Below are 24,100 nucleotides of genomic sequence, written 5' to 3' on the forward strand. Positions count from 1 at the left end.
GTAGACCAATGGAACAGAATTGAAGACCCAGAGATGAACCCACACACCTATGGTCACTTGATCTTTGACAAGGGAGCTAAAACCATCCAGTGGAAAAAAGACAGCATTTTCAACAAATGGTGCTGGCACAACTGGCTGTTATCATGTAGAAGATTGCGAATTGATCCATTACTATCTCCTTGTACTAAGGTCAAATATAAGTGAATTAAGGAACTCCACATAAAACCAGAGAAACTGAAAATTATAGAGGGGAAAGTAGGGAAAAGCCTCGAAGATATGGGTACAGGGGAAAAATTCCTGAATAGAACATCAATGGCTTGTGCTGTAAGATTGAGAATTGATAAGTGGGACCTCATAAAATTGCAAAGCTTCTGCAAAGCAAAGGACACCGTCAATAAGACAAAAAGACCACCAACAGATTGGGAAAGGATCTTTACCTATCCCAAATCAGACAGGGGACTAATATCCAATATATATAAAGAACTCAAGAAGGTAGACTCCATAAAATCAAATAACCCCATTAAAAAATGGGGCTCAGAACTGAACAAAGAATTCTCACCCGAGGAATACCGAATGGCAGAGAAGCACCTGAAAAAATGTTCAACATCCTTAATCATCAGGGAAATGCAAATCAAAACAACCCTGAGATTCCATCTCACACCAGTCAGAATGGCTAAGATGAAAAATTGAGGTGACAGCAGATGCTGGCAAGGATGTGGAGAAAGAGGAACGCTCCTCCATTGTTGGTGGGATTGTAAGCTTGTACAACCACTCTGGAAGTCAGTCTGGTGGTTCCTCAGAAAATTGGACATAGTACTACCGAAAGATCCAGCAATACCTCTTCTGGGCACATATCCAGAAGATGCCCCAACCGGTAAGAAGGACACATGCTCCACTATGTTCATAGCAGCCTTATTTATAATAGCCAGAAGCTGGAAAGAACCCAGATGCCCCTCAACAGAGGAATGGATACAAAAAATGTGGTACATTTACACAATGGAGTACTACTCAGCTATTAAAAAGAATGAATTTATGAAATTCCTAGGCAAATGGATGGACCTGGAGGGCATCATCCTGAGTGAGGTAACACAATCACAAAGGAACTCTCACAATATGTACTCACTGATAAGTGGATATTATCCCAGAAACTTAGGATACCCAAGATATAAGATACAATTTGCTAATCACTTTAAACTCAAGAGAACGAAGACCAAAGTGTGGACACTTTGCCCCTTCTTAGAATAGGAAATAAAACACCCATGGAAGGAGTTACAGAGACAAAATTTGGAAGTGTGACGAAAGGATGGACCATCTAGTGATTGCCATATCCAGCGATCCATCCCATGATCAGCTTCCAAACGCTGACACCATTGCATACACTAGCAAGATTTTGCTGAAAGGACCCAGATATAGCTGTCTCTTGTGAGACTATGCCAGGGCCTAGCAAACACAGAAGTGGATGCTCACAGTCAGATATTGAATGGACCACAGGGTCCCCAATGGAGGAACTAGAGAAAGCACCCAAGGAACTAAAGGGAACTGCAACCCTATAGGTGGAACAACAATATGAACTAAGCAGTACCCCAGAGCTCTTGTCTCTAGCTGCATATGTATCAAAAGATGGCCTAGTCGGCCATTACTGCAAAGAGAGGCCCATTGGACACGCAAACTTTATATGCCCCAGTACAGGGGAACGCCAGGGCCAAAAAGGGGGAGTGGGTGGGTAGGGGAGAGGGGGTGGGTGTTTATGGGGGACTTTTGGTATAGCATTGGAAATGTAAATGAGTTAAATACCTAATAAAAAATGGAAAAAAAAAGTAGGAATTCATTTTGAACTAGGTTCCTGAATTATGTATGCACAGGTCCTGAGGGGAGAGGAAAGTGGCCCCATCATTATCATGCTAGGGAGCACTTTATCCCCATATTTGTAAATATATGCCTAGTGTAATGTAGGAAGACTGTATTATTAGTCTTCACAACTTTGTTTAGCTCCTAATTGTGGCCTTATTTTCAGATTAGTGAATCCTGCTTTTAGAACTGCCACACCCTCCAGTCAGGTCAGCTTGACAGGCTGAAAAAGCCTTTAAGCACTCAATGAGGAAAAAGAGTTTTAAGGAAGCTCACCTCCTGGAGTTTTGGCGTTATCATTTACCCATATACTCATACTCTATTCCCGAGTTAGTCTGGTGTATGGATCTATGAGCTCTCTTTTAATATTTTATTATAAATGCCGTTTAAGATTAAATTCTGTTATAGTTAAGTCTCCGCATTGTTCCAAGGTCCCAAAAGCCTGCAAGCTTGAAATCCGAGCTTGAAATCCGGCAGGAATGCAGTAAGGAAGTTAACCTATTCAGTAACTAATTAAGCATTACAAAAGATGGAGCCAGTAGCTCAGAGCTGGTCTACCAAGGACAGTAGCAATTCTCACCCAAACAAGGGAATAATAGAGTCAGGGAATCCCACAGAGGTAGAAATCTTCAGTACAGCCTACATTACATATTAGAAGCAAGTTGGTGGATTCTCCTGGCAAGTGGAGATTCTCCAGATACTTAAAAGTTACACTCATATAAGAATTTAGCAAGGCCTAGGAATTAGGGGAGTTGTGATATTGCATTATTCATGAGGCCAAGAGCAGAACCCCCTGGTGATAGCCTTCACAAGGTTCAAAGGTGTGAAATCCTTACCTGTCACTAAACTGACCCTAGGCAGGACTGCTTATTCTTTACTGTAAACATCTACCTGGTTCCTGTAAACCCTTTTGAAGTCATTCCTTTGTTTTGTATCAGGTAACTTCAATGTACCTTGCCTGCTGTGACTTCTGACTCCTTGTATTTTCTGTATTATATAAGATTGGAGTTCACTTTGTGACAATACATTCAGATTCTACACAATCTCATGTGTTGGTCTGTCTGTCACCCCCCCCCCGCCCCCCACGCTTTGCCCACCTGCGACTAGAGACCCTGTCCACGCAGACAAAGGGACCCAAAGGGTCTGCGACATAGAACAAAATGCATCACAATATTAGTGAACAAAGCAATTTAAAGACCCTATCATAGTTATTAATAGTTATGGTGACCACACAGAATATGACCAATCTTAGTTAATTTATTGGAACTGCTAAAATACTCCCTTTGCATAGAATTTGCAGACAGGAGGTGAAATAAAACATCTTCATTCTTTCATTTAATCCCAAAGGAAGTCAGAGTGGGATGTGCCTTAAATTTTATCTTCTAGCATTATAATTTTTTGTTTCTAGATATATTTAAACACTGAGATGTTTTAAATATTGTTTGCTGGTGTATATGCATTTCACATGATAAAATTATCTTTAGACAAAGAAACTTCTGTGTTCAGGGCATTGCAGTAAGCACACAAAACAAAAACCACTCTGCTAGTCATTTTGCAAGAAAAGGGGTAGAATAATTAAGAGGTCATAATTCCGAATATTCAACAAGGAAGGAGATGAAGGTCCTATATAAAATACAGATGCTAGAGCATATGATGCCCTACTAAAAACCCTGTCACCACAAATTTCTTTAGTATCATTGAAACATAAGATGCATAACTGCATGTATATATCCCATGGTGTGCCTTAACAGCAAGCTCAATCTCAATGCATTTCATTAAGAGCTAAATACTACATATTAAAAAGTGCATTTGTGGTATTACAAACCTGGTGTTCACATAGCCCTATCAAGTTGGATTCCAAATAAAACATATAAAACTGCCAAGTAAGGAAAAAGTCCAATGAAATTTCTGAGCTGCCTAACATGGCTGGCTGGAAACTTGATCGCGGTGAACATCACCCTTTCTGAGCCAGTCTTGGGGAGCTTTGTGCTGAACTTCCGAATGCAGCTTATCAAGGGTCATCTGGCAGGAGAGATTTTATTAGAGTTCTGAGAACGATCTGAAATATTCTGCCGTCACCTTTCTAGCCTCGTGTAAGAGAGGACTGCAGATTTCAGAGCTAATATTCAAACTGAAATTGGACCACACAGATATGAGAAATCAACTTGACATCAAAGATTTCCCTCCTCCCACGCTTGCTTTTCCTGCTGCTGCAATCTCAGTCCCAAAGGTACTTTTATTTTTTTGTTGTTCAGTTTCTGGAATAAGAAAAAAATGCTTTTTTACATTCCCCACACCCCAGCTATGTATTCTAGAAGGATCTGGAGAGCCAGCTAAGATTCATCATATCTCAGGGATAGACAAGTCCATAAACAAAGACCACAGCAATGAATAGTTTGAATGTCTGTAAAAATACTGAAGTATGAAATATTACTGGTCTCTTAAAGGCTAATGACCTTTTCAATAATAATCAACAATATTTTTCTGAACACCAACTTTTGTTTTCATGGAATATTTCTAGAAGAAGCAGTGATTATTAAATTAGTTCCAAAGAGCAGCTATTAATTAATATAGAAGACAATCATTCCTTTTATTAGAATTGGTGAAAGCAGAGAAAATATTTATCATTACACATTAGTAACCCCAATGTCCAGGTAACACCACAATCTCATAACTTTAAGAGGCAAAGCTAAGCCAATCAAATGCAGTTTGGTAACTTTTCAAATGTGCTGCTTAAAAGCTGTGTGATTTGAAACAAATAACCTTTCAAACACTCCTTTTTGCCTCTCAGATGGATGACATCTGAATACCATCCTCCACTCAGCTGTAAGAAGCTAAAATAAAATAACATGTGTCAAAATGCTTTGTAAGACACAGACATGCAAGAGTAAGAATGTTTCCTTTTACAGGTGTAGAGTGTTGTGAAAAAGCACTCAGGCTTCTCCTGATTTGCCAAGCAGCTTCTTTCTACCCATGGGGATTCATTATAGAGGTCCTGTATTTCCAAAATATTCACAGATGATTTTGATAGTCAGATTTAAAGGAAACACAGTAAGTTGATCAAAACTCCCCACCCCAGCCTCCCAAAATCAAAGCTGTCTTTGGATTCACTTGTGTCTAAATCATACATGTGTTTTAATATAAATATTGAGTGAGATAAATTCCTGGATCAGTAATAAACAGTATCACTCTTTCCAGAGACATCACGTAGCTCTATCAGTATTTTTAAATCTTGGAATATTTCATTTTAGCATCAAAAGTACTGCCTCGGGTTCTCAGATATCCTCCTTACATGGAAAGGATAATAATAACAATAACCAAAACAGGTAGTTAGTGCATTGTTCCTTACAGTCCTAGCTATATTATCTCAATTAATCCCTGCAACAATGCTATGATGTTTGAGCTGTGGTCACATCCTCTGTATTAGTAGCAAAACTAAAGCAAAGAGAAGACTAAGTAGCAAACCCAAGACCATATCAATGCTTGAGAAAGGTTTAAACCTTGGAAATTCCACTTAGCTTTCACCACACATACTACTAATACTGCCTGCAGGGTCAAGTGTCCATGAAACGACTTTTACTATTGATATTATTTTTGGCAGTTTTTAGTTTTTGTGACTGATGTGAAATATTTCAATTATGTAATCATTTTCATGTACATTTGTGACGTAGGTCTTGCAGTTCCTCTGTCATAAAACAGGGAAACTAGTGTTCCCAAAAGGTACATTACTTGTGTGGCATCACAGTCTAGGTGTTGAAGGCAACTTTGCTGAGACTTAGCATAACTCTGTGGACCCTTACGCTCCATACCCTTTCAAAGATGGCATGTTGGCATAATAAATCTGTATGACCCTTTTCACATAACAGCCATGAGAATCTCCATTACAGGCTGGGTCTCCTGGACCTCCATTACTCCTCTGTAGCTCTAGCTTTATGAAATTTCAGATACTCCCTTCCTCCCCTGTGATTTTACAGTTATTCCACAGAGGTCTGGAAACCAAACTATGGTGCTACATAAAAGACTTATTGAAGTTTTACAGAAGTGTGTATGGAAGGGGTGTATACACACACACATATATGTGTATATATGCAAATTTTAGAATTGGAATGGATAAAGGTCTTCACTCATGAAGTAATTTTATGCATTGTCATCTCTTATGAGAGACATGATGACAATATATAGTTAAAGAACCCCATTCATCAAAGTAAACATATTTTCCATTTTTGAAATGGTCTGTCAAAATGGAAAAAAAACACTTAAAAATAAGACTTACACCCTTATGTGAATGTTATCTCTCAGGTTTGGAAGTCAGGAGTGTAGAATCTTATATGCTTTCACACTGCAGCTAGCTACTGCAACAAAAACTAACAGAGGCAGAACCCTTGCTTTCCTGCCTCTATGGATAAGCAATGCTCATGACAGTTTACTCTGTAGATACAGTGAGAATCCTACTACTAAATTCTGAACTTACTAGTAGGAGTCTCTGTGGTCTCTGTAAAGACAGAAATGTTAAATATATATCTGTATTTCCAAGTCCATTTATTATTCGTATTATTACTTCTTATACTTTTGAGATTTGGCTTAGTTACAATTTCTATTGCTGGGATGAAACCCCATGACCAAAGCAACTTCAGTGGTACAGAGTTTATTTAGCTTATAGTTACGTACATATTACAGTTTATCATTGGAGGAAGTCAGGACAGAAACTCACACAGAGCAGGAGCTTGGAGACAGGAGCTGATGTAGAAGCCATGGAAGGGTATTGCTTGCTGGCTTGCTCAGCCTGCTTTCTTATAGAACCCAGGACCACCAGCCTAGGGATGGCACCACCCACAATGGGCTGGGCCCTCCCACACCAACCACTTATTAAGAAAATGCCATATAGCCAGATCGTATAACGACATATTCTCAGTTGAAGCCCCTTCCTCTCTGATGACTCTAGCGTATGTCAAGTTGTCATAAGGCTAGCCAGCCCAAGATTATAATATAATGGCATCATTTTCTTCTTCTGTTTCCTTCCTCCAAAATTTCCCATATAGTTCTCTCTGCTTCCCTCTTTCTCAAATTTATGGCCTATTTTTTTTCAATTGCTGCTACATTCATATAGCGAAACATGCACTTGTACATGTATATAACCTGAGTCCCTTTTCCCTTAGGACTAACTTTTATGGTAAGAGAACATTCCATGCACAGGACGGGAGCAAACAAAGTCCTATTGAACTATGACACCTATGACTTACAGCAATGACAAGCATGTCACCATGACCCTAAGAGCAAAGCGGTGGCATATACTTCTGGTAGTAGCTAACAGCTCTCTAATTGGACCTGAGCTGTCTTTTAAAGGCAAGAGATTCTATATGGTCTCAGTAAACAAGTAGAGATTGCAAAGACAAGATACCAGAAGAGGCCAACTCATCTCAACAGCAAGAATCCAAAGAGCTAGGTTAAGCAAACATATTCATCATGGATTGTATTTGTCTTAGAGCCTGACAGTGCCTGTTAGCAAAATGTGACAGTAACAACAGATCCTCCTGACTCTTTCATTTTTCCATGACTCTGTCTACCATAGCCTGAAATTGTTATTTTCCTCGGCTAACTGCTAAATCACAAGCAATAAAGGAGGTGGTTATTGTTTTAATTGTGCTAACAAGAGAAAGCATATGAGAAAAAAATTCACGTTTCACTCTACTTGCCTTCAATTTGTGAATCTGCCATTCTGATTTATCTGAGACTTATGCAGCTCCAGCCTCAGAACTAAATTATATAGTCAGTTTTCAGCTTCAACAAATCCTCTCTGGGTCCTGCTGTGTTTCTTTAATGGCGAGGACTGGTGCCTTCCATCTGGAAGGGAGGCATGTTTTGCATGTGAACAACCACAAGGCAGAAAGACTACTACCTGGAAGGAACTGCAATTCAGTAATACCTTCCCCTTCCCTTGTATATTTGCTTTTACTTCTTGTAAACACTTAGGAGAGGAAATCAGAAAATGATTTAGAAAAAAATCTATTTTTTTTTTTTAGCTATGATATATAAAGGATGTTTTGTATGCAAACAGTTGAGAGCAGAGTGTCATTGCCTAATACAGATTCGGCAAGGATGTAAGCTCTTCGGATCTAGCTTGGCTATATAGTATAGCCCCTTGGGAAACAGTAGATTCTTGAGCTGCTGATTGACATAACACCTTTTGCTCTCCTTTTCAATGTCCACTTAGCCTAGCATGAACACAAGCTCATCCTGGATATTGGAGAGTCCCCTGAGAATGTAAAAGTATTTCAATTGTGTCTCAAATTAAAATAGGGGAAGGAGTCAAAACACCCACGTAGGGGTGGGGAACTGAATTATTGTCCTTTATATTGGCCTACAGGTAGAAATATATTCTCCTCACAATCTATTTCCCCCAAATTGGATTTAATCTTCCTTCCACTGAGCAGAGTAACAAAAACAATAATAACTTACTGCCACCTGCAGATGGGATTGTTTTTGCAAATGTCTGCTAGGAGCAAGAAAGATAAACCTGGAGTTCAACTAAAGACCCAGAGCTCAGAAAACATAAATCTTACCGCTGTTTGTGTGAAAAGAGATACTTCCTCACCAACAGTAATTTCATTTTGCTTGCAGTTTATGAGATTTAAATGAAATTAAAAACACTGGAAAGGCAGTTTTCCAAAAGCATATTCTAGTGGTTTTCTTCTCGTAAGATTATTTTCTTCTTCCTAATGGCAGCGTGTTGTCAAGTACTATATTCTTAGTAAGAAAAGGAAAAAGACATTCATGCATAAGTTTTGTGCCAGACATTTGCAATGTCACTTGTCCCACATCAAGAAATGTTCTGTACTGATCCTATGAATAGGCTACACTTAGAGCTTAAAGCAGCACTTTTTTTTTTGTTAGTGTCTCTATAAGTTGGGAATTTCCCCCAACCTCCTATTTCCTGAGGTTGCCTGTTTCCATTCTTTCTGCTGGCCCTCAGGATTTCAGTCCTTTTCCTTCACCCAATACCAGATCAGGTTCCCCTCTCCCCTTCCCCGTTCTACTCCTCCCCCACCCCGTCCATCTATTGATGTAATCAGAACAGATCAGCATTCACAGAGCAGCCTGGTAAAGTAGAACCAGTTTTTTAAAAAGCATCCTACTAAGAACTAAACAAAGAGCCAACATAATCCTGGTTGTAAGCTATAAACAACCTCATTAATAGGTGAAACAGAAGAAGCTTGTGAATTCTTCATGATGGATTTCCTGTGGCCATGCTGACATCCAGTGCAACAACTACTGTTGATAAAAGCCAGCATGTCAGTTCTGTGCTCCACCAAAGGCCCAGACCAATTTATGAGAGAGATGGGGGTAAGTTTGAAAAGGAGTAAGGTATCATATTATACTGCAAATGAAAGAAACACATAGCAGATCTGTCCATGTCAAGATCTTCATGAACAGGGGTAGACATTTCTCCTAAAAACACAGGCAACAAAGAAAATGATATTAATCCCCCAAAGAACCTAGGAATTGAGGGAAAGTCTCCCTCCCTATCCAAGACTTGACCTTGAATAAAAACTAAAACTTTGTATAATCCAAATAATGAATAATTATTTATAGTTCCTAAGGTGAAGGGTAAAGGTTATTTTTTATTGGATATTTTATTTATTTATTTCAAGTGTTATCCCCTTTCCCAGCTTCCCCTCCACAAACCTCCTATACTATCCCTCCTCCCCCTGCTTCTATGAGGGTGCTCCCCCACCCACCCATTCCCAATTCACCACCCTAACATTCCCCTACACTGGGGCATGGAGCCTTCACAGGGTCAAGGGTCTCTCCCATTTATGCCCAACAAGGCCATCCTTTCCTACAAATGCAGCTGGAGCCATGGGTCCCTCCATGTGGACTCTTTGGTTGGTGGTTTAGTCCCTGAGAGTTCTGGGTAAATGTTATTCTACCTTTCCAAAATTCTTTTAACAAGTTCAGCCATGTTCATTGCTTGCTGTTCTATTCTTAATAGCTAGGAAGTGCAAACAACCTGAAAGTTCTTCAGTTGATGAATAGATTGTGAAAATAGGATACAGCCGGGTGTGGTGGCCTCCCAACATTTGGGAGGCAGAGGCAGGCAGATTTCTGAGTTCGAGGCCAGCCTGGTCTACAAAAACCTCAGCACCATGCATGCTAAGCCCTGTTTGAGTTGTTAATCAGTGTTGTCCAAGAGACAAACAAAATATTACAGCCTATTGCTATTTCCCTGGGTTGGTTCATGGAAGTGGAAGATGAATCCTTATATTTGAAGACTCCATGCCCTTTGGACACAGAGCTCAAAGGACCTGAGCTAGAACTGTCCTGAAAGCCTTCTCTCTGAATACTAAGTCTAATGGTGCCAGCTGGTGCCATGCAGGCTTTCAAAGGAAGGAAACAACCAATCGTCCTGCGCAACTGTGATACCTCTGAATCACAACAGCAACTAGCATGCCACAGGATCCTGAGGGTGTACTAGTGGCACCCATACCTGTGTAAACAACTGCTCTCTAATTGGACTTAAAGTTGTCTCCAAAAGATACCTGTGCTAGAAATCTAGCCAGCTGTCAAGAGCTAATGAAATTATAGATCTGAGAGAAAAACCTACAATTATCACTTTACAAATCCAGCACAATATCTAACTACATTCTAAATATTTACCCCTGTACCCACAGATAAAGGTAGTTCACAAAAAAAAAAAAAAAAAAAAATTCTTTGCAACAAATAGGGACCAGTAGAGAAAACCACATCCAATCACAGTCCAGAGTTAGAGTCCAGTTCCAGCTGACACATCTGCAGCACAAACCCAGTATCTACAGCTCAGGGATCATTGTGGAAGAGGGGGTAGAAAGACTGTGAGAGACAGAAAGTCAGAGAGTTTGCTGTGAAAATATGTCTCTTGGAAACTGTCTATAAGGTCTCACCAACATGGCCTTCTAAACAGCAATTAACAATAAAGGGGGAAAGGGTCATGAATTTGAGATACATCAAAGTGAGAAAATTACATGAGAGGTTTTATAAGGAGGAAAGAAAGTGGAAACTAATTATATTGTAATTTCAAAAATAAAACTACGAAACAGTAATATATTAATGCCTAGCCCTTTTACCATTGGAAGTGTGTGTGACATCATCTCCTAAGCAACTACTGAACAAGAATGAAAAGCAATAAAGTTAAAATATCATCAATGAACTAAAATTATACACCACGTTTTCAACTGATATTCTAATAATGTTGTAGAAAAGCCTTATAGGAAAGTAAAAATAATATGCATGGTGAACCAGTTGTGTAATGGAAAACCAACATTTAACTCCGTCAGTAACAGATTAGGAGTTCATTTAGAAGGTAAATATCATTGAATATTGTTTAAGTACACAAGACTCACTTATATGTAGTCTATAAGAGATGCCTCAGAAATAAATGTGAAGGATGAACATATAAAGGACCGAAATATATATATCATGAAAATATAAGAGGTGAGTTCCAAGACAGCCAGGGCTACACAGAGAAACCCTGTCTTGGAAACAAAACAAAAAAAAAAAAAAAAAAAAAAAAAGTAAATGTTGCTTTTATTTCCTCAGATGAAAGATTGAGATAAGAGATAAGAGCCATACCCAAGCTGTGCAAAACAACATCGTCTGAGTCCAGAGCATTTCTATCTCTGTACTATCTATCCCCAACAACCTCTGTTTGCTAACCCAGGCCTAGCATGTTTCAACCTCTGAGACTTAACCGCTGAATAAACTCACCCTTTCTACATCTCTCTGAATTCTGGCTGGCTGGTTTGAATCAGTTGTTCTCAATCAAACTCCTCTCCAAGCTGACTGATTCAAACTTGCTTCTCTCACCTTCTGACTGAATTATTCTCCTTGGAAAGACCGTCTTAGAACTCCACAAATTGAAGTGCCCCAAACCCAACTGAACTGAACTGAACTGAACTCAACTCAACTCAACTCAACTCAACTCAACTCAACTCAACTCTACTCAACTGAATTCTATTGAAGTCTCTCTCCCTCACTGCTCTTTAAGTCGTCTCTTTTTCCTGTCTGTTCTCGTGAGAATTGGGTATATCCTTTTTCTGACTCATTCTGTCAAGCCTTTCCTTGATTTGTCACTTTGCTCTTCAATTAAAATTCATCATTTGAGATTAAAGTTGTGTACTAAGGGTGTGTCTACATTCCATCCAGAAGGATTAAAGGTGTGGGGTATCGGCATTCCAGCTGGATATGATACCTTGCCAGAGTAACCATGTTTCTAGAATAAAATTCCTCTACAAAAATGACAGAAATATATTCTCCTCTAGGGTGTATGATTTCTCCAGCCACATGTAGTTGGCACAAGTTACTTCCTGTTGTGTGGCCCTTCAGCTTCATTAGACAGCTGTTGTTTACACCCAAGACAAAAATGTCATGATTTCTCCATTAGAATATCTGATCAGTCCACTCATTGCTGTGGTTCATAGACTTTACAGCTTGAAAGAACTATTTATTGCTCTCTAGGCAGCTTGCATAAGTGCCTTCTGGCTCACTGAGTGCTAGTCTTTAAGGAGTAGACTTATGGGTCAGTTACAGGTTGGTACCTCCAAATTCCTAAGTATCCAAAGTGGTTAATAGCTTCAACAAAAAGGGGGGACTTGTGTCTTCAATCTACAAACAGGGACTCGTATCCAAATTGTCCCAAATCTCTTTGCCACATTATTCACTGTAATTATTGACTTAGCATTTCTTTTTGTATATAGTATCCTGACTGATTTTTAAGCCCTTTACTTCTTTTTATATTTTAAAAAAGCTCATATGATTGTGTCTATAATATTTAGTTTTGTACCTTGTTCACACGTTTTTGTTTGTTTTTTGGTTTTTTTGTTTTTGTTTTTGTTTTTGGTTTTTTTTTTACATTTTTTTCAGAAGTCAAATGCTCTCTTGGGGAAAAAGTCAACAGAATCTCCAGGAGAGCTTTTTGAGAAAATGTTATAGAGGGCTATAGTGCTATAGTCTGAATGTTGTGATATCTACTCCAAATAGTCACATATTGGAGCATATTACTCAACATGGTAGTATTAAGACAAAGCATCCTTAGAAGGTGATTACATCATGAGAAGCTGACACCACAAACTGTTAGCAGGAGTTTTCAGAGGCTTCAAATTAAGAAAAGATCAAGATTTTGCAGCAGAAAATAATTTCAGAACCAGGCAGTTGTGTTTAATTGTCAAGAGATTCATGTATGGAATGAGAATGGGATGTAACAGAAAGGAAGACACTCAAGGGAATGATCAGACACACCCAAGTGTTGGCATGTGGCCCTCAGACAAAGAGTTGTGCTTAAATATGTTTATAACACCTTATATTTTGGTGGGTTCTGAAATAACAACTTAGTAACACTGTCTCTGGGTACATAGGATGTACCCAGTAAGAAAAACTCCAGAACTGTAGCCATTTGTGAAAAACTCAGGATCACAAGGTTTTACATGAGTAGTAAACATGCTATTTACTGTAAGTGAAAGTTTGTAGTCTTGCTTGTGAGATTCTCAGAAAATTGAAGCTTTACCTCTGGGATAAGAATAAAATCATTCCCCAAAATCATATTCACTCAGGCATATAGCATTGCTATTTTAACATTCTTATCTGAAAATACTTCTATAGAAAAAGAATATTGCTATGCAGGCAACTCTCAGAGCAAATGTTAATTGTGCTAGAATTCTTTACTAACCATTGGCAAGCATCCACAACCAGAATGCTGGAGAGTGGACCTTTTCCCCATGTCACCTTAATTTTCTCTACCTCTCTTTCTCCTGTCTCACAATTATTAGTGATCTAAGGCTGGCAAGCATAAGTACTATCATAGAAGTGTGGGACTCTACCTGATTTGAGTTGAGTACACATCCAGTACATACCCTTCTTCTAATAATGCACTTGGCAATCTGGGATCAGTACCTACATATCCTATGAACAGACATCTCAATATGACCAATGCATCTAGAAACCTGTTGATGATTTAAGATCTCCCAGACATGCATCAAAAGCGTGCGCACACACACACACACACACACACACACACACACCACTTGGAGTAATAGAATGTTTTTTTTTCTCTCCTAATAAATACAAAACTTGAACAGTTTCTACCCAAACATATTCCCATTGTATTCAGTCTCAAAGAAGACAAATCCAGCCTAGACAAGCTTTGGGTAACATGTGTAATACTACAAAACTGTGTCCTCAAGTGAATGTTTAAGCAATACCCATTGTCTGCTATTTTATGCCTGTCATAACTGGCATGCACATGACTTAAATCATAAACATTATGGGAAGGGACATGTATGGTGAACAAAGGCTCATCTAACTCCAGACCCACCCAAACTATATCTATAGTAAGCAAACTCCTCTTCATCCTCACGAACAGAGCCCAAACAATAATGAGAGTCCTAGAGTATTTGTAGCATATGACCTGATATGCTCTTGTAGTATGTTATGACCTTGTCTATCACTTTACTTTAAATATAGTTTCCATAATATCTGGACTTTTATTTCATTCTTGACTAGAAGTTGGGAATCTGAAAACACTGAGCCTTCATTCTCGTAGTATTTGCCTTATAAAATAGGCCCAGGAAAGCTCTTTATTCCTTCTACCATCTTTGGTATAGAGAAATAAACATCACCAAGCAATCTGTGGTAACCTTGATCTTGAGATTCAGGCCTCCACAACTATGAGCAAGGAATGGTTACTATGATTCACTCAATCTAAACCATTTTTTTCTTTATCACAGTATATTTTTAAGTAACTATATTCACCACTTAGACTTCTGTTGCAGGGAAATAGAACTTCTCTTTAAATACTGTTTTTAACATTTATTGTATCAAATATTCTGCAAAAGAATTAAATTCTGTGTTCTGTACAAATTAAAGAACCCATGAACACTGCCTTACTAAAGCTCAGTTTTGCAATTTTAGTAATTTTAAGCATAATTCAAAGCGTTACCTTTTCATCATCTTTTTCTCACAGCAAAGATTACAATGGCAGAACTGAGTGATCAGAACATAAAAATAATTATACAAAATAGCATGAATTATTCTCATCATCTAGTTGGGCTAAAAACCAGAAATGTAATGATAATAATGAAGAAAAATCACACTAGAAATATTTCAAACAACAGCTAACCCTTTTTCTTTTAGCTTCAGGAGGAGATTAAGAAAGGAACCACCTTTTAAAAAGCACTATAAAAACAGCACCACATTGAGCTAGCTGATTTTAGACTGTGTTATGTACCTCATGGTTAGATTATTTTCTTATATAAAAGTGAGAATTTGAACAATATATGCATAATATAGTTGTTCACTGAGTAAATGACTTCACTATGTAGTCTGCTCATAGTTGTATCTGGACACAAGACAAACATTCTAACCACTGTAAGCTATGCTTTTTTGTATTTCTAACCCAAACTGGCAAAACTGATTCTTAGAGATGAAAGGTCTTGCCTTACTCCTTGCCCGCACTGTGAAGGTCTCTCTGCTTGAGAAAGAACATGTTAATGAGAACAGTTGGAGGGGATGGCTGCTGTTTTGTTGCCAGAAATTGAAAAGGGAATTGTGAGCACACATTTTCCCATTGTGTCACAAAATTTTAATCTTGAGTTTTTCAGAATATAACTGTCTCTTAAGCCATTTCAAAAATGTGCTTACATCTATACTTTAAAATTAGGACCCATATATGCAAAACACCATTGTAAATGATTTATCTGTACTGCACCTACCTCTCATAACAATCACATAAAACTTTGATAGTAGATACTTAAAAATGAGTGATTAATATTGATTGACAACTTGACACCTCTAGAAATAGCTAGTTCACAGGCCTCAAGGCTCTCCTGTGAGGGACTATTTAGAATACTTATGCCCATGAGGGAGTTTCTAGGATGAGGTTGACTTAGGCAAAAAAGACTCACCCTGAATCTAAGAAGTGCCATTCCCTAGGCTGAGATCCTAGAGTTCATTAAAAGGAGAAAGCAAGCCAAGTACTGGCATCAATCAATCTTCAGGATGCAGACACAATTATTATCAGCTGCCTCGGGCTTTTGCTACCACATCTTCACTGCCACAATGGACTGTACCCCCTGAAACTGTGAGCCAGAGTAAATCTTTTCTTCCTTAAGTTGCTTTGTCAGTTATCTTTTTTTTTTACAGCAAAGAGACATGTAACTAATCCATTATTGATTCCTGTAAAGTCAGATACCATATATCTACTGATTGTGTTTGTTTCTGCCACGCAAGCTACATGTTAACTTCCCTTAGAAAATATGCAGTTTTTATTATCAGTTATATCTTTCCAGGTAGCCAGGACAGAGCTTGGGAGAATAATTCTAGCAGTTCGCTCTCATCCACCATGTAATCCAGCAACGCAACTATTTTATTCATCCTTTATAATAGATCAGAATTCCAGCCTTCTCCACTGTACTGCCAAGAACCAAGTCCTAGTCCCTCCCACACTTACCTCAACAAAGACAACAGATCCTAGCTGGTCTACCTGACTCCCAGCTTCCCTTGCTGCATACCCTCCATCCAGCAGCCCAGTGCTCTAAAACCATATAGTTCTAACTGTTTTCTCCTTCCTTTTGAGTGTGTATCAGGGGTAACCAAAAACACTTAGAATCAACCACAAATGTCTCATCCTGTGCCAGGATTCACCTTTATCTTTTCTCTTCCCACGATATTTGGCATAGTGTCAACTTAGTTTGATTTAATTATTCACAATGTACATTATTGTGTATGTATAATAATTATTCAGTAATGGTTCAAAATATCATATTTTACCCCATAAATACGTCATTATTTATTAATTTCAAAAGCATAAAAGAACCTTTAAAACTACAAGAAAGGGTGATATAGATTAGCAGGTTTTTATTAATGATTAGTTTGTTTTACAAAGACATTAATATGACAAATTAATACTATAAATGATGCTTCCTTTCTAGCCATGTCATAGCCATTACTACAAATATGTAGTTCTGTGTGTCTATGAGGAACACATAACCCATGTTGACTAACTTCATGTTTTCACCACCTTTATGGAATAATCCCAAAAATCTGAGAATTAGACTATGTTTCTTGTGAAAGAAGTCATGGATTTGTTGCGTGAAGACCATATCCACACATGGTTATATCAAAATAGCACTGATTGTGCAAAAAATTCATGCATTTGTTGAATTAATGAATAAGTGAACACAAAGAGAAATTTTAAAATGCAAGTAGAGGACGCCTAAATCAGTTTACAACCTGGAGTTGAGAATATCATTTTTGATAAAGAAAGCATCCAATTGAGTAGTTCCAGTTTGGGGGCTGGATTTTGGAGGGTTTTGTTTGTTTGTTTGTTTGTCTGTTTGTTTTGATTGTTTGTTTGTTTTGATTGTTTGTTTGTTTGTTTGTTGTTTTCTTTTAAGTTTACAGGAACAACCAAAAATAAAAAGTTCAAGTTCGAAAGCATGGAAGGTTTGGATAAATCTAATGAAAAAATAGTGTGATGGATCAGAGAACATTCGTAAGAGAACAGTAAGAGTCGAGATGGGCCCGTAGTAGAAAACCACATGATGAGTTTGAATTTGATGCTAAAGCTAATGAGCAATGTTGAGACTGTAAACCATACTCCCCTCCTTTCTTCTTTCCTCATCATGGATCCATACCTCTCTGTGCCTAATTTAAAGAGGTATCCACTGACAAGTCATAGATTGCATTATGATCATTGAACAATACCTCAAGTGGCTAGACATAGAAGAATTGTCTCTGTACCCGGAAAGAATCTAAACCTAATCATTTAAACATCTTGCACTGTCGCCTCTGGTGTGGAACTAAATTAATAGAATGTTCTTGGTCAAAAAGCTTGGCTAAAATGGGAAAAATGGTTCAAAGAAGGAGAGAGAGCAGAAGGGTAGAGAAAATGAGAGTGTGTGCTTTTGCTTTGTTCTTTCAAATCCGAAAACAGAGCATCCCTTTCCTTCAAGCTGATTGCTGCTTTCTGGGGACCTCCCTCCTCAAAGTACCTAGCTTGCTTCAGGAAACAAGTGTCAGAGTGGCTGACGTGGTAAAGAGCAGTTGCATGACAGAGAAAAAGACACGTGTATTATATTTCTGAGAGACAACGAGATGGAGAAGTGTGTTCTCCTCCAGTGCACAAAAGGCAAAGATAAGTGCCCATGCTATGAGGAAGCAATTGAGATTGAGGATTCATCTTTCGGGAAAACAGGGAAGAAAAGGGGCATATCCGTCTTCACACAATGGCAGCTGTGCTAAGAAATGACAAGTGCACAAGTGTTCTACGAAGCCAAGTATGATTAATAGTGAGAGTTGGGGCTGGGAAGCTTGAAGCCAATCTCAAAGCAAGACCTTTTCAATTTTCCCTGAGTCTGTGGGTTGTGCACATGTGCTTAACAGGTTTAATCAAGAACTTGATGCATTTTAAACCATTTAGTTCAGTGCATTTTAACTCAGGAGTCATTAGCGCCAGATCTAATACTCCATCTTAATAAAACGTCAGCAGACTAATGTGCGCAAAGAGAGCACTCTCAGTGAACTTCCTCAGAAGGCTCATCTCTGAAAACCCTGCGAGATGAGCCTGAATAATGCATAAGACATGTCACCGACCCTCACCGAAACCACTGCTATCTCTGCCATGATTTAACACAGATCTCACTTAATCAATCTCATTAAAAAAAAAAAAAAAGGTCCTGATGTACAGTGTAGTAAAGGTTATTTTTCATCAAATGGGCTTTTTATTATTGTTGTTGTTATTGTTATTGATAATAATATTGGTGATACTTTGGGTAATAAACTCAGCACCTAGTTTTTTTTACCAGCAACCACTCTGCTACCTAGTTATATCCTCAGCTATTTTTCTGTTGTCTAACCATGCAAAGTAATAGGCTTTATAGTGGCATTCTCATGTCTTTCCATTTTGAACCAGAGTTACACTAAGCTTCCTTGTCTAGCCTGAAATTCACTTTGTAGCTCAGGCAAGCATGGCTCTTGTAATCCTCTCAAAGAGTTGAGATTACAGGTCTGTGCCACCGGGCCCAGCTGCTGATTAATTTCTTCCTATGCTATTGTGCCAACATGCCTGCTTGTTAGGTTCATTTTTAACATCTTTACCACTTATTTTGATGGTATTTCCAGAAGGAGATAATTATAGTAGTATAAAATGGTAATAGCATAGGACTTTGACTCATATCAAGCTCATCTTAGGAAATTTTAAAGCAAGAGTCGCAGACCAAGCACATACATATATTCCTAATATAGAAGGGAAATTGCAGATTTTCTTAACTAGAAAAATCATTTATTCTATAAAAAGAATCACTTTTCTTTTAAAATATCCATTAAAATACAGAGGATGTAGAGTAACAGCTGTAATTACATATTTAAAGTAATATGAGGTTATATAACTCAGTCAGTAGAGTGTGTGCACTGCATAAACTGGATTCAGCAGCATGAGCATGAAATCCCAACAACTGGAAGATGGGGGCAGAAGGGCCAGAAGTCAGTTACACAGTGAGTTTGAGATTTGTGTCCAGCCTTAGATAAAGACTCTGTATCAAAAAAAAGAAAAGAAATGGTAATGTTAAGTAATTTTTCATTTTGATAATACTAGCTAACATTGATTTGAACATTTCTTGGTGATTTGACATATGCCTTTAACTGTCTCAATAATTCATTGTTAAAGAATTATTTATTTGTTTCATTGTCAAAGGAGAAAACAAAGATACAAAAGTACTGATTACATTTTGTCAAGCTTACATAAATAAAAACCTGGAAACTGATTTTTATACTGTTTAACACCACAGGAAAGCAATCAGCTACTCAAAAATAATAATTACATTATGAAATTTTATTCAGAATTCTCTTCAAAAATTATGTTGCAACTATCATCATTCCGATGGTACAAAATAAGTGTATTTCTAAAATAATAAATTTGTATTTTATGTTTTCATGACATATTTGAAACATACTTGAAACTATTGTGGACATTTTTGTCTTGAATTCTTAAAGATCCATTGATTCAAAATTTCTAAAACAGCATTTCACTGTCATAAACTTAGAGACTAATTTCTAGATTTCTTCTACTTTTTTATTAACTTTAATAACCTTTTTTACTTATTCACTTTACATCCCACTCACTGGCCCCCTCCCGGTCACCTCCTCCCACAATCTTTCTCCCATCTCCCTTCTCCTTTGAGAGGGTGGGGGTCTCCATCCGTATTCCCCACTCCTGACCCTAGCATAGCTAGGCACTTCTCCCACTGAAGCCAAACAAAGCAGCCCAGCTAGTAGAACATATCCCGCATAGAGACGACAGCTTTTGGGATAGTCCCCGCTCCAGATGTTTGGGACCCACATGAAAGTCAAGCTGTGTATCTACTACATATGAGCAGGGAGGTCTAGGTTCAGCCCATGTATTCTTTGGTTGATGGTTTAGACTCTGAGAGCCCCCAAGGGTTCAGGCTAGTTGACTCTGTTGGTCTTCCTGTGGAGTTCCTACCCCCTTCGGTGCCCACAATCCTTCCTCCTATTCTTCCATAAGAGACCCCAAGTCCCATTCATTGTATTCATTGTTTATCTGTGGTGTCTGTATTTGCCTGAGTCACCTGCTGGACGGAGCCTCTCAGAGGACAGAATGTTCCTGTCTGTAAGCATAAAAGAGGATCATTAATAGTGTCAGGGATTGGTGCTTGCCTATGAGAAGGGTCTCAAGTTGGGCAGATTATTGGTCAGCCATTCCCTTAGTCTCTGCTCCATTACATAGCTGAGAAAGGGGCAACATAGAAAACTAGACCATCTTCGAATTCTACCCAAAACCACTTTTCTGATCCTACTGTGTGGTGGCGTTGCTCAATCAAGTTTTTCTAATTACATTCATTTAGAGGGAGAGGTTATATGGGTGAGTATGTGTGTGTGTGTGTACAAGCACCTGTCATAGCACATGGGTGGAAGCCATAGTTGGTTCTCTCCTTCTACCACAGGGTCTCAGAAATCTAGCTGAGATTTTTGGGATTGGCAATTAGCACCTATACCACTGAGATATCTCCCTACTCCTCAAGTGGTTGTCCTCATCTTACTTTGGGTTGATGCATCAACCCAAAAGCAAACGAATAAATAGCGAAAACATAACTCCAAACCTTATAAGTAAAGTAAAAATGAATTAATGAAATGAAAATGAGATCGTCAGGAAGATCAATCACTGTGACATTATATTTAACAAAACTTAGAATCAACATAAATTTATTGCTCAGCAAAATTAAATTTAATAAAGAATTATTGTTCTTCAGTAATATTAAGTTATTATGACAATTCATTTTAATACTCTGACAATCTAGCTCAGATTTATGATACATAGAGATATAAGATCATGCAAAACATCCAAACTGATGCAGTAGAAAGTATTTACCATGTGCAGAGCAACTGAGGGACAGCAGTGATGGGCTGAGTCTCTGAACAATCTACGTCTCAGGTCAAATTGGCCATTAGAGGTGTGAGTTTTCATCTTATCTTATCTTTTTTAGAACTTTCCTAAAGCCTAATGTTTGAACTATTAAGGGAATGATAATGGTGGTCAGGAAGCAAGGAGAATTTTATTCCAAGGACAATCTAAACAAGATGCCAATGCAAAGTTTGTGGACAACAATCTAGGGCATACAGAATTCTTGGTAACAGAGGTGGTATACAGTAACACGTTCACCTTTGTTGTCAGTAATAAAAGTTCAGGCAAATACTTTCGGAATTGAACTAAGATTTAATTTGTTGGGGCCAAATTAGTCTGGTGTTGTGATGAGACCTGGAATACTCAAGATCTCTTACTAGCCTCTCCAGTTACCTTCAGAGTGGTTTATACACTGTCATTTCTTTCGGTTGATTTGCATAAATCTACCCTTAAGTTTGAATTACATTTATTTGCAATGCTCAGCCACTAAGTGTATTTGCTTGCAGTGTTTGTGCATGGGTAGTAAGAGGTGACTATACTGGTAGGTTAGATAAATTACCCCAATCTTTTATTGTTATTAACCTCCCTAAATTTCTGATCTTTACTTAAAACTACCTACCTACATGGCAAAATCAATTGCCATTAAACAGTACATCAAACAGTGATTTCCTTCCACACAGCCAAAAACATGAGTCATGAACTTTGTTTTTTACTACGGTGAATATCTTCTTGATCTGTAAATACAAATCTAAAATCCTTGTTTTATCCTCAAAAGTACTGAGAGCAGCTATATTCTCGCCACAAAAATAACAGCTACCCAATAAAAAGCATGTGTTTCACTGAACTTTATGCTGTACATGGTAAATACATACAATTTTCTTTCTCAATTAATACACAATTTAGAAGTTTAGAAATATAATTAAAATCTTTATCAGCTAGCAAACTAAAGCATCCCATCCAATGCAACCAACAAGCCATGACATCTGTCCTTGTGCAAAACTTATGAATGCCAGAATCCTCATCTTTTCTCCTCCATGTTTACACATACAGAGGCTTAATGATACACCCATTGCCTTACAGTCTCCTGGAAATAACTTCCCTTCTGGCTCTTTCAATTGCTTTTTCTTTGAATTCCCAAGGTTCTGTCAGCCCTCAGAGACAGAAATCTTACAGAAGTTATCCAAAACAAAGTAAAATAAACAAACAAAACAGTGATTGTCTAAAACTGTCCTTTGTCTTTAGTCTGCTTTCTCTCTAGCTTCACTCTGCAGATATTTGTCTAAATAGCCAGAGATGAAGTCTCTCAGCAATCCAAGTAGATGGTCTTCATAGCATCTACTCCAGGGCAAAAAGGCAAAGAACCTCACTCAATCTACATCTACTTATCAAATTCCATAAGAAGCCCACTGAATATTGTTATGGATGAGTAGATCTGGATGGCCAGACCGGATTGGTACTCACAAGTTGGAGGGGGAGGGAGGGAGTGCTACCTGTCTATAGATGAGGCAGAGATTTTATTGGGTAGCTGTACAGAGAAAGCAATATGCCAAAAAGAAATAGGAGCAGTGCCCTAAAACTTAGCAGTGAGGAGCAGTCTGCTATAATAGGAATGAATTCTCTAAGCTTAAACTGCTTTAAGTCCATTTCCTCAAAACACAGTGTAACTAAATATAACTAAATTTGAATTTTCAGACTGAATTATTTAAAAGTCACAAAAATTATTATGAAAAACTATATATATAGGGAGGGGCAGAGGGAGAGGAAAGGAGAGAATAACACATATTCTAGGTTTCAAAGATTTCTTCATATTCTGGACAGATAAATGTGTGGGTAAAGTGTTTGCCATGAAAATCTAAGGATATGAGTTTGATTCCCCAGCACTCATGTCAAATGCCAGGCGACATCAGTGTGTATCTGTAATTCCAGTGTTGAAAAAGCTGAGACAGAGGCCCAGTCCAGCCAGTCACTGAGTCCCAGATTTCTTGCCTCACTTAGCATTTTTGTACATGATAAAAGTCAAACCAATTACTAGTACAATAGAAACTTCCAGGAATATACAAGGATGATCCTAGCTAAGACTCCTAGCAATGGGGATACGATGCCTGAACTAGCTAGTAATCTCCTGATAGATGGCGAGACTTCCAGAGAAGAGATTGGGACACCAACCTAGCCATATAACCTTTGACCTATAATTAGTCATGCTTTCCGGACAAACTGGGGTAAAGAGAAATTGTGGGAGTAGGAAATCAGTGACTAGTCCAGCCTAAGTCTTAGAACGTGAGAGAAAGCCCCTGAGACTGCCTGGAGGCTCAGAACCCAGAGGCTGGGTTGCACAGAGATAGGATAGAACCAAACAGGACTGACAAAACAAAACAAAGCAAAAATAAACGAAATGATTCCTAATGATATTCTGCTCTATTCAAAGATACCAAGTCCAGTTATCATGAAGGCTTTATCCAGCAACTGCCATGAAAATGCAGAGACTCACTGCCAAACATCAGGAGGACCTTGGGGAATGTCATCAAAGATGGGGGAAAAGGATTACAGGATCCAGAGGCCAAGGACATCATAAGAAAATCCAAAGAATTAACTAACCTGGGCTCGTAGGACCTCACAGAGACCTAACTGACAACCAGGGAGCCTGAATGAGCCTGACCTAGGCCCTCTGCATATATGTTACAGTTTTGTAGCTTGGTGTTCTTGTGGGACTCCTAACAATAGGAGCAAGAGCTGTCTGACCCAATTTGGAACCCTTTTCCTCCTGCCTCATTGCCTCTTAGCGGCCTTAATATGAAGGGAGATGCC

Source organism: Mus musculus, chromosome 1, assembly GCF_000001635.26.
Source record: "Mus musculus strain C57BL/6J chromosome 1, GRCm38.p6 C57BL/6J".
NCBI classification, from domain to species: Eukaryota; Metazoa; Chordata; class Mammalia; order Rodentia; family Muridae; genus Mus; species Mus musculus.